Source organism: Lolium rigidum, chromosome 3, assembly GCF_022539505.1.
Source record: "Lolium rigidum isolate FL_2022 chromosome 3, APGP_CSIRO_Lrig_0.1, whole genome shotgun sequence".
NCBI lineage: Eukaryota > Viridiplantae > Streptophyta > Magnoliopsida > Poales > Poaceae > Lolium > Lolium rigidum.
This window is the reverse complement of record NC_061510.1, coordinates 346098026-346111842: the sequence shown is the minus strand read 5'-3', so window position 1 is coordinate 346111842 and position 13817 is coordinate 346098026. Positions and strand designations below refer to the sequence as shown.

The window sequence follows — 13817 nt, the reverse complement described above, 5'->3', positions numbered from 1 at the left end:
GAGATATAACATTTATATATTGAACAAAATAAATTGCAGAAAAATATATATAGTTTTCCATACCACATGTTTGTTTTTTCTGATCAGCAGGTCTGGCCTCAAAGCCTGTGTGCAGCTGGCGTATTTGTGGCCTTGCAGCTTGCAATTGGAGCAAGTAATGGTCCCCATCCTTGAATTTTCTTTGGGCTTTGGCACCTCAAACTTCCCCTTCCTTCTCTTCTCTTGCTTCCTTCCTTTGGTAATGTAGAACTGTGGGGGAATGATGTCAGGAGTGTTTGTCTTGGTCCAATCATGTTGCCCAGGCACTGGGTAAATCACTGGCTTAAAAGCTTCAGCATACATTTCTTTCTTGAAAAAGTTGCTCACATAATCCTCTGGAGTTTGCTTGGCCTTGATGATAGCACTCACAGCATGGTTGCAAGGCATACCTGTCACATCCCATCTCCTACAACCACATGTTCTTGCCTCCAGGTTGACAGCATGTGTTGCATCACCCTTCTGTTGGTCACTTGCCACAACCCAATATCTGCAATCCTTGGAGTGCAAAACCTAGAGTATTTCTTTGACAGCTCTAACATTTCTGTGAAGTGAGGAGTGATTTCCCAACCTGCTGTAGCTGCACCTATCCTTTTTTCATGATTCCTAGTCATCATCTTGTTCTTTATGCCTTCAATCATGGTCCTGATTGGTTTCTTCCTTACATCCAGGATGTATCTATTAAATACTTCACTGAGGTTGTTGACCACCAAGTCTGTCTTGCAGTTTGTGTCAAAAGCATGTCTGGCCCAAGTGTGGACTGGGATTTTGCTCAGCCATGTCCAGGCTTCCTCACTCTCTTTCTTCAGATTTTCCATTGCAATGTCAAAGTGATCCTTGTGGTAAGCATAGGCAGCTGCATCCATGCATTTCTTGAGATCTTCACCTCTAAACCCAGCAGTTTGGAAATTGGCATATATGTGCCTTAAGCAAAATCTCTGAGGACAGTTTGGAAACACTGTACTGACAGCCTTAAGAAGTCCCTATGTAAACAGAACAACAAGAAATACAAGTTATTTTAGCACACAAATGGCTAACTAGTCGAGGTTAACTAGTCGACGACAACTAGTTGAGGTTAACTAGTCGAGGTTAACTAGTCGACGACAACTAGTTGACAACAAGTATCCTAAACTAAGACAGCTAGTTGAGGTGTACTAGTCGACGTCAAGTAGTCGTCCACGACTAGCCCAATACAACTAGTCGAGGACAACTAGTCGACGACAACTAGTACATTACAAGTACCACAAGCTAAAGTCAAGCTAGTCGACGACAACTAGTCAACGACAACTAGTACATTATAACTACCCTAACCTAAGTCATGGCAGTTAAATAAAAATTGCAGACAAGTATAAGCACCAACCTTTTGCCTGTCAGACATGATTGTGTAATGGCCAAACTGCCCTGATTCACCACCTAGAGCATACTTTAGCTGGGTCAAGAACCAGCACCAGTTTGCTGTATCCTCTTTAGGCACCATAGCAAAGGCTATTGGATACATATTGTTGTTTCCATCCCTGCCAGTTGCAGCCAATATTTGAGCACCAGTGCATAGTTTGATAAAGCGTGCATAGTTTGATAAAGCACCCATCCAACCCTGCATACATTATGAGTTTTAGAATTAAAAAGAATGAAAGTACATATGCATTTCAACAACAAGTATGTTGACAAAGTGCCTATTACCAATGAATGGCCTGCAGCCTTTCAGAAACCCCTCTCTAGCTCCATTGATGCAGAAGAATAAACCATGGAATGTGGGGCCAGGATGAGGGTTATCCAAAGAAGGAGCTTCAGTAACAGTTGTAACTATAACCCTACTTCCAGGGTTAGTATCAACAACTGTTTGTGCAAAGTCTCTAAGCCTAACATATTGTTCTCTGTGATCACCAAGAACAGCATCAATTGCAAGCCACTTTGCCCTGTAGGCCATCATCTTTGGTACTTCCACACCAAAATGCTGCCTGGCACTATCTATGATTGTTTGAATTGTTGTGTTTGGATCTGATCTGAACAAGCTTTCATACTTTGCTGCTAACCATTTTGCACTAACCCTGGTACTGTCAGTGGTTGTAGGACATGTATGCCTGAGCTTCATCTTTCTTATCACAAAGGTCTTCTCACCTTTGATCTCTGAGGCTATCACATGGAAAGGGCATTTCTCCTTAATGCACTGCACAATGATCCTGACATTGGAGTTTCTATGATAAGAGAAGTTTCTACTTTGAGCAATGTGCAAATCAATGAGAGCATTTCTGAATTGCTGAACATTGGTAAAGCACATTTTGACACACAACTGCTCATGTGGCTGCAGCATCTTCTCATCATACCATTTCCTCTCTGCTAGTTTCTTTCTTCTACTCTTCCTTCCCTTTGGGGGCACCATTGACAGTGGTTCAAAGCCATCATCTTCTTCCTCCTTCAGAAAACCTGCTGAATCATCTTCATCTCCAGATGGTATGATGTCTGGAGTCTCATCAATCTGCACAGCTGAATGGCTTCTTGTTGTGGGACCTGGACCTCTTTTAGCTGCCTTTTTCTTTTTCTTATGCACTGTCACCTGTGAAGCCTCTGTCACCTGTGAAGCCTCAGGTTCAGGTTCTGCAAATGCTAATGCTTCTGCTTCAATTGCATTGTCCTCACTGACAAATATATCTTCTATGTCAGTGTCTCCTTCACAATGCAGCATGGGGTCCTCTCTCTTCCTTCTCATCTCCTCAATCTTCTCAGCTATCTCTTCATCTTCTTTCCTTCTAATTTCTTCCATTGCAGCAAAGTCTGCCTCTCCCATGTCAAAGAATACACAGTCACCAGCATCACCATCAACCTCTGCATATATTGCATCATCATCATCAACTGCTGCTTGTTTTCCCTTCTGAATATTTGTGCTTTGTTGAGTGCACTGACTTGTGAAGACTTGTCCATCAGTATCCACAGAGAATACAGGTGGTGGAGTTAAATCAAACACAACTTGAGGATTGTACTTAATAACAACATCTGCATTTGTTCCACTACTCTGACCTGCCTTTGTTTGATTCTTTGCAACAACAGCACCTCTCCTCTTGACAGACAAAGATAACACTTGAGTTGATTCAAACATTTCTAGCAAATCATAGATTACTGCATTGCTTTCAACTAATATAACCCTGCCATCTGATTGCGTGCAATACATAGAATCTGTGATGCTATAACCCTGTGTCTCAATCATAGCTACTAAATTCATGTAGGTTATGTCATCGCGGTCAATCTTCCTCTCCAGGTTATCTACCCCATCCAAATGTATTCTGATATCCCAAATTTCAGGATCCAAGCTAGCAAAACAGAGTACAAGTGCAGACAAGATTCAGTAAACCCTAGCCCCTTAATCCGCAAGGTGCGGAGTACAAATGTGCAACTAGATAAGCTAAAGAGGAGATACTTACTCGACACCACCAAGACCGTAGGTGTACCGTTCTGAGAACGCTGGATTAGCAACCCAAATCGCAGCAAGATTCGCCGCCGCCGACGATGGCCGCGACGGCCACAGCTCGTCCAGAACTTCCTCCACGCTCTCGCCTCCCTGGCTCGCCGTATCTACGCTGCTTCTTCCGCCACCGCCGCCGCCGTCGCCGCCGTGATTGGGAGGCTCCTCCATCGCCGGCGCCTCGAGCTGGAAAGAAATGGGGAGAAAGACGGGGAAGAACTGGACAGAGCTGCCCGAACGGTAGGGTTTTGACCCTAACCGCAGCTTCCTCACGGCCGTCTGCCACGTTGGCACTGACAGTGGGGCCGCAGAGCCTAATTCGCTGTTTGCTCCACATTTGCTCAATCAGTTGCTGGCTGCCCCAGAAATGGTACTGACACGAAAAAATTACCAAGAGTGGTACTGACCTGTCCACTTCGCCCCAATTGTGGTAGATCCTTGTAATTTAATCCCCCCTATGCTGAAATTTTTACTGAAAAACTCACTATAAATTATGCAGATTGTCCTAAAAATTTGTTAGAAATTACCTATATGGCCTCCTCCAACAAACATAATGTTCAACTGGCCTTCTCTAAGTTATTTTCCTGGCTTCGTCCCAGGAAAGTACTCCAATTGCTAATCTATTGTATCTCCAATTGCTAATCAGCCTACTCAGCGGAGCAAAATGACTAACAATGAAGAACTGTAACACATGATTTTACTCAAATTACACATCATAGAAGTGGGATCTTCAACGTGAAAAATAATTACGTACTAAATCAAGAAAGTGGATATCGTTGAACCAAATCTTTCTTCAACGCGAAAAATAATTGCGTACAAAATCAAGAAAGTGGATATCATTGAACCAAATCTTTCTTCCGCAGGAACAAGTAACTTCTCTGCCAGGGCTCGTTTCGATGCTGTTGCCAGACGATCGACGAAATGCATGCATGCGCAGCGCTGGGCTCTAGGCGGAGACCAAGAATGACACAAGGGCGGAAAGGCCACTCCGAGAAGGCAGCCGACGCTCGACATTAGATGATCGTGCCTGACTGACTCGACATGCAGATCTATGGATGCAGTGCGCTCGAAACAGTTGCACCGCAGCGTATTTGCCGATGTGAGAGCATCTCCAGCCGCGTCCCCCAAACCGTCCCCCAATTGAGCGTTTGTGGGACGTATTTCGTTGGTGCTGCGTTTGGGAGACGTCGCTTCTCAGTGGCGTCCCCCATGTTAGAGGCAATATGCTTGTTGTATTACCAGGGGGCCAAAGGCCACAATATATAGTACATGTACAGGTGCACAAATGCAGAAAGCCCCCTAACATATGGGGAAACTACAATAGACAAATATATACATCTAACACCCCCCCTCAAACTCATGGTGGATCCACAACACTGAGTTTGGAGAGTAAGAAATCATGCTGCGCTCGAGTCTGTGCCTTCGTAAAGAAATCCGCCAACTGCAAATCCGAAGGCACATAATGAACCGCAACAACATCATCCTGTACCTGTGCACGTGTGTAAAAAGCATCAACACCGATATGCTTGGTCAGCTCATGCTTGACCGGATCATGTGCAATACTGATAGCACCTGTACTGTCAGACAAAAGTGGAGTGGGTGTCGTAACAGAGACCCCAAAATCTGCAAGCAACCACCGTAACCAAGTAACCTCAGCAATCAACAAAGCCATAGCCCGCAACTCAGCCTCAACACTCGAACGGGAAACTGCGACCTGTTTCTTCGTCTTCCAAGCAACAAGCGAACCACCAAGAAACACACAGTAAGCGGAAAGCGAACGACGATCCGTAGGATCACTCGCCCACGTAGCATCCGAATAGCACCGGAGCCGGAGAGAGCTGGAACAGGGAAAGAAAAGGCGACGAGTGATCGTGCCACGAAGATAACGAAGAACACGGAGGAGATGACTATAGTGAACAGTGGTGGGAGCTGAGACAAACTGACTCAGAATATGAACAGGATAAGAAATATAAGGACGAGTGACAGCAAGATAAACAAGACTCCCAACAAGATGACGATAACGGGTGGGATCAGGAAGAGGATCACCATCAGTAGGACGAAGCTTAACATTAAGCTCCATAGGAGTATCGACCGTGCGCTCATCCCCAAGAGCGAGCACGAGCAAGAAGATCCCGAATGTACTTTTCCCGAGAGATAGAAAAGCCATCGAAGTGGAGGAAACCTCAATGCCAAGAAAATAGCGAAGAGGACCAAGATCAGTCATAAGAAACTGATCGCGAAGACGAGCCTTGACGAAGGCAATATACTCAGGATCATCACCAGTAATGATCATATCATCAACATAGAGAAGAAGAAGAGTACGTCCACGAGGAGAAGTGTGAACAAAAAGGGCGGGATCATGAAGACTAGGAGAGAAACCAGCAGCAGTCACCACAGAGGCGAAGCGCTCAAACCAGGCACGAGGTGCCTGTTTGAGACCATAGAGAGAACGCCGAAGACGACAAACCATCCCATCGGGAACAGAATACCCAGGAGGAGGCTGCATGTAAACCTCCTCACTCAACTCGCCGTTAAGAAAAGCATTCTGAACATCAAGCTGGGAGACAGACCAACGGCGAACAGAAGCAACAGCAAGAAGGGTACGCACAATAGTCATATGAGCCACAGGTTCAAAAGTCTCATCATAGTCACGGCCGTGCTCCTGCTGAAAGCCACGAGCCACAAGACGCGCTTTATAGCGCTCAAGAGATCCATTAGAGCGAGTCTTAATTTTATAGACCCACTTACACGTGATAGGACGAACACCAGAAGGGGGAGAAACAAGATACCAAGTGCCAGTGCGCTCAAGCGCAGCGATCTCCTCAGCCATGGCAAGCTGCCATTCAGGATGACGCTCGGCATCCCGATAAGAAGTCGGCTCGGAAACGACAGAAAGACCATACTGACTAGGAGAGTAACGAGCTGGAGCACGACGCTGACGAACAGGCCGTGAAGGGGGAAGGTCATCAGCGGAAGACAACTCATCAGAAGAAGAGGAAGAAGGGACAACATCAGAAGGATCCGAAACCGGAGAACGAGGAGTACTAGGTGGACTAGACGGAGGAGAGGATGGCGCCGAAGGGGGCGCATCAGGACTAGGAGGGGGAGGAGATGGGATAGCAGGGGGTGCATCCGGAAAAAGAAGAAAAGAGATATCATCCACCGGGTAAGTACCCGAGGTGGGACGAGGATAGAAAGGACGCGTCTCATCAAACGTGACATCACGAGAGATGCGCATCCGACGACCAACGGGGTCCCAACAGCGATAGCCCTTATGCTCATCACTGTATCCGAGAAAAACACACTCAACGGATCGAGCGGTCAGCTTGGTGCGATCGCGAGGAGGGAGAAGAACATAGCAAACACAACCAAATAAACGAAGTGTCGAGTAATCCGGAGAGCAACCGGAAAGACGCTCGAGAGGAATGCCACCTTGAAGGGCAGCAGAAGGCTGAATGTTAATGAGGTAAGTCGACGTAGCGACGAGCCTCAGCCCGAAATGCGGCGGAAGAGAGGAAGCAATCATCATAGCACGGGTAGTCTCAAGAATATGACGATGCTTACGCTCGGCGACACCATTTTGAGCATGGGCGCCGGGACACGAGAACTGGGCAAGGGTGCCCTGCTCAGCAAGAACACCACGAAGGTGCTGGGAGATATACTCGCCTGCAGAGTCAGCACGAAACACACGAATAGGCGTGGAATACTGAGTACGAACCATGGCTGCAAAACGCTGATAAATAGAAAGCACCTCACAGCGAGAGTGCATAAGAAACAACCAGGTGTATCGCGAAAAATCATCAATAAACAAAATATAGTATCGATGACCCCCTTTCGAAGGAAAGGGAGCCGGACCCCAAACATCCGAATGAACTAAATCAAAAGGTCGCTGAGATACAGACGTACTAGTAGGATAGGGAAGCTGAATCTGTTTGCCTAGCCTACAACCCTGACACGAATGCAAAGACACATCTCCTGAGACAGTCTAACTCCCAGAGCCCCGGGGACTCAAGGCTGCGAGGGCCAGCTCCAACCAGGGTATGTGTACGGAGGTCCTGAACAGCACAAGAATCAGCGTCAAGAATGACGCGACAACCAGAATCAGTAGGCCGACTAGCGAGAAAACAGGTTCATCTTAAGACTAGGAACATGGGAAACATCGGGAACAGAGAAAGAGGTAGTAGAAAGGGTGCCTCGACCGGAAACGAGGAGAGAAGTACCATCAGCCGTGATAACACGAACAGGAGAAACAAGAGAGCGAAGAGCGTAAAGAATAGAAGACGCAGAGGTCATATGAAAAGAAGCTCCGGAATCCGGATACCACGGGGATGACGTACCTGATCGTGTGGAAGGTGGTGGTCGCGCGGTGCCGGAAGAGCCAGGCACGGAACCGGCGGTACCCGTCGAGGAAGAGCTCGTACCGGCGAGTAGACCATGAAGACCACGGATAATGTCCCGATCGAGAGCGCAACGGCCAGAAGATCCTGAAGAACCATCCTGACGACGAGTAAGATGCGGCGGGAGTAAGCTGGGATCCCTCTGCCAGCATGTAGAGATAGTGTGGCCAGGCCTACCACAGTAGGTGCAAGGAGGTGATGTCGAACTACGAGGCTACTGGGGCTGACGCTGACCCTGGAATGGAGGAGTAGAAGTATCGGCTGTGCCGGAGGCCGCAACGAAGCCGGCGGCGTAGGAGGTCCACGAGCAGACGACACAGAAGGGCCACGAGCAGCAAGAACAGAGGGAACCTCAAGAAGACCATCACCACGAAGACGAGTCTCCTCAGCACGAAGCTCAGCAAGGACCTCAGAGAGCGGAACACGACCACGGGCAAGCAGGCTGGGCCCGGCGCGGCTCAAACTCCTTACGGAGCCGCGACAAGAACTCAAAAACACGCCGAAACTCCGGATCCGCGCGCACGGTCGGACAGCGAGGGACAGGTGGCACACACATCCGTACGGAGAGAATCAAGGCGACGCCAAATAGAAGCACTCGAGTGTAGAACTCATCAATAGTAGAATCACCCTGTCGAAGGGCATGCTCTCGGCGGACCACGGACGGATAGAGAGCAACCCCGGACGGCCGATAGCGGCCGACGAAGAAAAGCCCACCGAGCGGCAGCGGTGGGAAGACTCATAAACTCAGCAGACATGCGAGGCGAGAACACCGGAGGTGAGAACAAGCAGCGACGACGCGCATCCTCATCTATCCACCGAGTGTACTCGGTCGGATCCAGCCGGTAAGTCGCAACGGCAGTAGAGTGGTCCTGGACCTTCCGGTCATAATCAGCCAAAGCAGTGTCATCAGCACTCTTGGCTGCATCCTTATCCGCCTGAGTAGCATCAGGGGCAAGGGCAGCAGGTGGCGGTGCAACAGGCACCGTAGGAGCAACGGGGCGCGGCGGACAGGAGACCTCGCCAGAAAGCACACCCCAAAGACGAAGACCGCGCATGTGAACGCGCATAAAGGCAGCGAAATCTGGGTAATTCGCGCCATCGAAGATCACCGGGCAGCGAGGGATCGCAACATAGCCCGAAGAAGACATAGCACTTTTTTTTTTTGCTCTTTTTTTTTTTGCTCTTTTTTTTCTCTTTTTTTTTCAGATCGAAGGCAAACTAGACAAGATCAGAAGAAACGGGACTGGAAACCGTCGAGCCGAAGATGCTGGGCCGATCGGGCGCTTGAGAGCGGGGCGGGCACAGGGGAGAATCGAAGCGGGGCGGCGCTGAATCGAAGCAATCGGCACATGGGAATCGGCCGGCGGCGTGGGGAATCGGCCGGCTGCACAGGGGAAGAATCGGCACAGGGGAATCGAGGGGAATCGGCGCGGGGCGGGCTCGGCCTTCCAGCGCCGCAGCCAGATGGAGGAACGGGCGGGCGGGCGGCAGAATCAATCTCCAGGCGCCGAGCGGAGCGGAAGAGGAGGTCCACGTCGGGGCTCTAGGCGTCGGGCCAAGATCAGCCAAGAGGAGAAGAAGATCCGGCGCGGGCCGGCACAGAGAAGTAGCGGAGAGACGACGGACAAGCAACGTCGGGAAAAATTAGAGAACCGATTTCGGCTCTGATACCATGTTAAGCTTCATGCACTAGCCACTTGAATCAAAAGTCCGAACTGATGAAAAGGGCTAGGCAATCTACTTGTACACTTCACAACACCCCCACTCGCGTGTGACGGGAGAAGAGAAAGTCAACACGTGAAAGAAGAAGAGCACACCGAAACAGGGCCATCGGCGGTGGCTAAAGAGGGGGACAACAGCAATTTTTAGGCTTAATTGCGAAAACCATGAACAACAGCAATTTTTAGGCTTAATTGCGAAAACCATGTGAAAGCCAGGATTTGAACTCGAGACCTGGGGCTCTGATACCATGTTAGAGGCAATATGCTTGTTGTATTACCAGGGGGCCAAAGGCCACAATATATAGTACATGTACAGGTGCACAAATGCAGAAAGCCCCCTAACATATGGGAAAACTACAATAGACAAATATATACATCTAACACCCCAAACGCCTCCCCCAAACATTAAAAATAATTTAAATAGGTAGAATAAAACTCTTTACTAATATTCAAATCGGTTCAACATAAACAAAATACATATAAAACTTCGAAAAAACATAATTAAATTGCATATAAATTATTTTAAACTACTACTTCTTCTTCGATGATGGCCCCGCCTCGTCGTCGCGGTGGCGCTTCCTGCTCGTCACCTCTTCCGAAGAGGCGGTGTCGGCCGACGCGTCGGAGTCCTCCTCGTTGTCGCCGGTGCTCGCCGGCTGCGCCTTGGCTTTGGCCTTGACCTTGGCGGTATTGGCCTTCGCGTCCGCCTCCGCCTTCGCACGGGCCACCGCCGCCTCCTCTGACCCTTCTTCCTCCGCGTCCTCCTCCACGCCCATCCATTCCTCCGCGCTGTCAAGTGGCGGGAGGGAATCGTCGTCGGCTGCCGGGCGTCGGAGCTTTCTCCCACCAATGGCGCCATCCGGCGAGGCTTTCCCTCGGCTGGAGGTGTCGGACGGGAGCTCGGAGATGTAGCTCATCGTCGCTGGAGGTGTCGGATGCGGCCGGTGAAGATCCAAAAGCGCCGACGTACGGGTCTTATTGAGCGCGGATCAACGGCGGCGCAGAAGTCGAAAGGAGCGGCGATTGCTCTTCCGAGGAGTCCCGACTCCATTCCGGCGATTGCCGCGTCGTCGACGCGGTTGCCAATGCGATGGTTCCGCTTCCCGGCAACTGCACCGTCGCTACGTAGGCGGCGGCTGATCGTCCCAGCCGCTGACGCGTCGGGCCCGCGTCGGTGCCTCGCTTTTCGGTGTGTCCGGCGTCCCGGAGCGTCCCCTGTGGGACGGGGACGGGCTCGGGGCGCCGGACACCGTATCGGGCCGCGCCGGACAAAAATGGGCTTTGGGGGACGCGGCTGGAACGGTTTTTTTATCCGGCGCGCCCCAAATTCCTTTGGGGACGGTTTGGAGGACGCGGCTGGAGATGCTCTGAGAGGGCATTTTTCTTGCCGTGGCAACGCCCGTCTCACCTGAGACGATTCTGACTATCTGAACGAAGCTGCGAAGTATGTAGAGTATACCATAATACTTATGCATATTCGTAAATTTCGTGTCATACTTGTGCAGCTCGGGTTTAGCCGGATGGAGTAAAGACCGGTGCAACGCCGACACTGTCTCGACCTGCATCGTTTTTGTGTGCGAAAATGGTCTCGACCTGTCAGTCAGCCACGGATGCAGAGATCGGAAGAAGTGTTTGTTTGTTTGTGTGGATGCAGGACCCTTATGGATGCATACGAGCAGCAGAAACCATGAAGCTTAAAATTTTGAAATGGATCGAGTACACCGTTGCACGTACGTACAGTCAAAATCATGACAATAACGGAAACAATAAAAGAATAGCTTTAGGGCGCGTTTGGTTGCTCGCATCCCCTTGGCTCGCATCGGGCCAGCAATTTTTGGTCTGTTTGGTTGCCTGGACCGAGCCGTGTTGTTGCAGGAATCGTTTCTCAAAGCAGTGTCGGGCCAGTCCCTGGAGGAACGCCCGGTTCGGTAGTTTCCAGCGGTGCAGGCAAATCTCCACGCCCGCTTATGCAAAGTGGAATCTTCGGCGCACGGGCGGAGACGGGGATGGAGATGGCGGGAGCTGCGGCGCGCATCGGCGAAAAGCGAAAAGGGGGGCGGGAAGGATTCTGTCACCTCCCGCCGCTCGCCATGGCCTATTTCTACCCCCTCCTCCACTGTCCCCCCAAATTTCGAGCTCCTCCTCCCGTCGGCAAGCAGGTAAGAGGCGCACGCATCTCCGGTCGGCGACGGTTGCTGGGCTACCTCCTAGGTCCAGCGCATCTTCACCTCCCGCCATGACTGTAAGCCATCCCTTATCCCCGTTCCACGGTGATGTTTAGAGCATCCCCACTCGTTGGCGCTCCCCACGCCCAAATCCGACGAAATTTTCGTCCGGATTGGATGAAGATTTGGCGTGGGGAGCGCCGAAGTTCCAGCCGTCCCCCCGCGAGAAACCCCCAACCTCGACCATTTGACATATTTCAAACAAATTCAACATAAAATTTAACAAGTTCGGCAAACAAGAGTACGAAAATTGCTGAAACAAATTCGGCGATAACAGTACAATGTTTAACAAGTGCTGAAACAAATGAAGCACACAAATTTCACAATTTTTCAAACAAATTAAGACAGACTAGTTGGCAGCATCCTCATAGCCACTGTGCACTTCTGCAGTGACGAAAATCCAACCAAACCAGTGCAATCCGCCTTGCATCTGAAGTAGGGATCAAAGTGGCGGATGGCATACACAATTTGCAGAAATAGCTTTCTGCTCATCCTGAAACGACGCCGGAAAACACTCTCACCGTGCAATGGATTGTCGGCGAAGTAGTCGGCGTACAACATGCGGTAGCCCTCCATTCGCTGTCTCGGCTTGCACTTCCGGCGACCTCGTGCCGACCCACCACGTCGACGAGTTGCCGGTCCGGCGTACATGCTTGCCAAGCAACCAAGGATCATCATGTGCTCGTCGTCTTGGGCGGCTGCTGCCATCTCTTCTTGCATAAGCTCGACGAACATCTGCTCCTCCTCTTCGTCCGAGTCCATGGCCGGCGAGGCAAATGGACGAACACCTGACATGCATGGTCGAGGCAACCCGAGCCGCGAGCGACGACGAGCAAGCGAGGCCGGAAAACGAGGCCGGCGGAAGAGCAGCCGGATAGGCCGTCGTCGAAAGACCGGCGGAATATAGGCAGGTGGGGAAGGAGGGGCGGCGGAATCGGGCAACAAGCCGGCGGGGTGGTGCCGGCGGCGAGAGAGATACGAGGGGTGGGGGTGATTTTGAGCGACGTGGCGGTGGGGTTCGTGCGTCGAGTCACCGACGGATCGGGCCCTTCCCCGCTTTTCACTCGTCCGGAGTCCCCGAGCGCTCCCGGGGGCCGGGGGTGGCGTGGGCTCGCCGGATGGATGAAGGGCCAAATCCGGGCGAAAACGAGGAACCGGGGGCGCGACTGGGCCGAATTTCGCCGTCCGGATGGAAAAAACGCTCGCCGGGGGCCTCGACGGGGGCACGAGTGGAGATGCTCTTAGATCTAGGTTAGGACTTGTCAGATCTTGCCTAGGGTTTGGTCTTGTAGCAGGGGTTAGTCCAAAATGTGCTCACCTGCCATGATCTTGCTAGGATTCTACATTTTCGTATACTACTGCCATGATCTTGCCTAGGGTTTGTTCTTGAACCAGGGGTTAGTCCAAAATGTCCTCACCTGCCATGATCTTGCCTAGGATTTGTTCTTGTAGCAGGGGTTAGTAAAAAATGTTCTCATCTGCCATGATCTTGCAGTAGCTTTGTGCTATTCACCGTTGCAATGAACTGTTTGTCTGATTTAGGTTGTACTACGATGTGTATAGGACTCTTTCTGCGATGAGTTTAGCCAGGCACTTGTCTGCGTTGGGGACTCTCAGATCCCTTCCCAAGTTCCCAATTCGCAGCCCACGTTTGAGTCCAAGGTCACCCCTCTACCGGTGTCTGACCTGGTGGCTCAGGTAGCGGTAGAGGTAGCGGCTAGGCTGGCCACCTCTAAGAAGAACAAGAACCACAGGGAAGTGGAGAGGGCCTTGTTGAAGACCGGGCATGAAAGGAATGCCACCATGAAATGGCTTCCTTTCATGTCTAGCTTCGTGTTGGAGAAGATGTGCGGCTTGATCTAGAGCGGAGTGAGAACTGACAAAGGCTTCAAGGAAGTCCATCTCAATACTGTGGCGAAGGGCCTAGCTCACCACTGTGGTGTGACCGTCTGCTCCACTCAGGTGTACAACCACCTGAGGA

General features: G+C 50.7%; 1 pseudogene; it reads right to left on the bottom strand.

The window, feature by feature from the left end:
- Positions 1-431: 431 nt before the first annotated feature.
- Positions 432-3830, bottom strand: LOC124697171 (annotated as a pseudogene).
- Positions 3831-13817: the final 9987 nt, after the last annotated feature.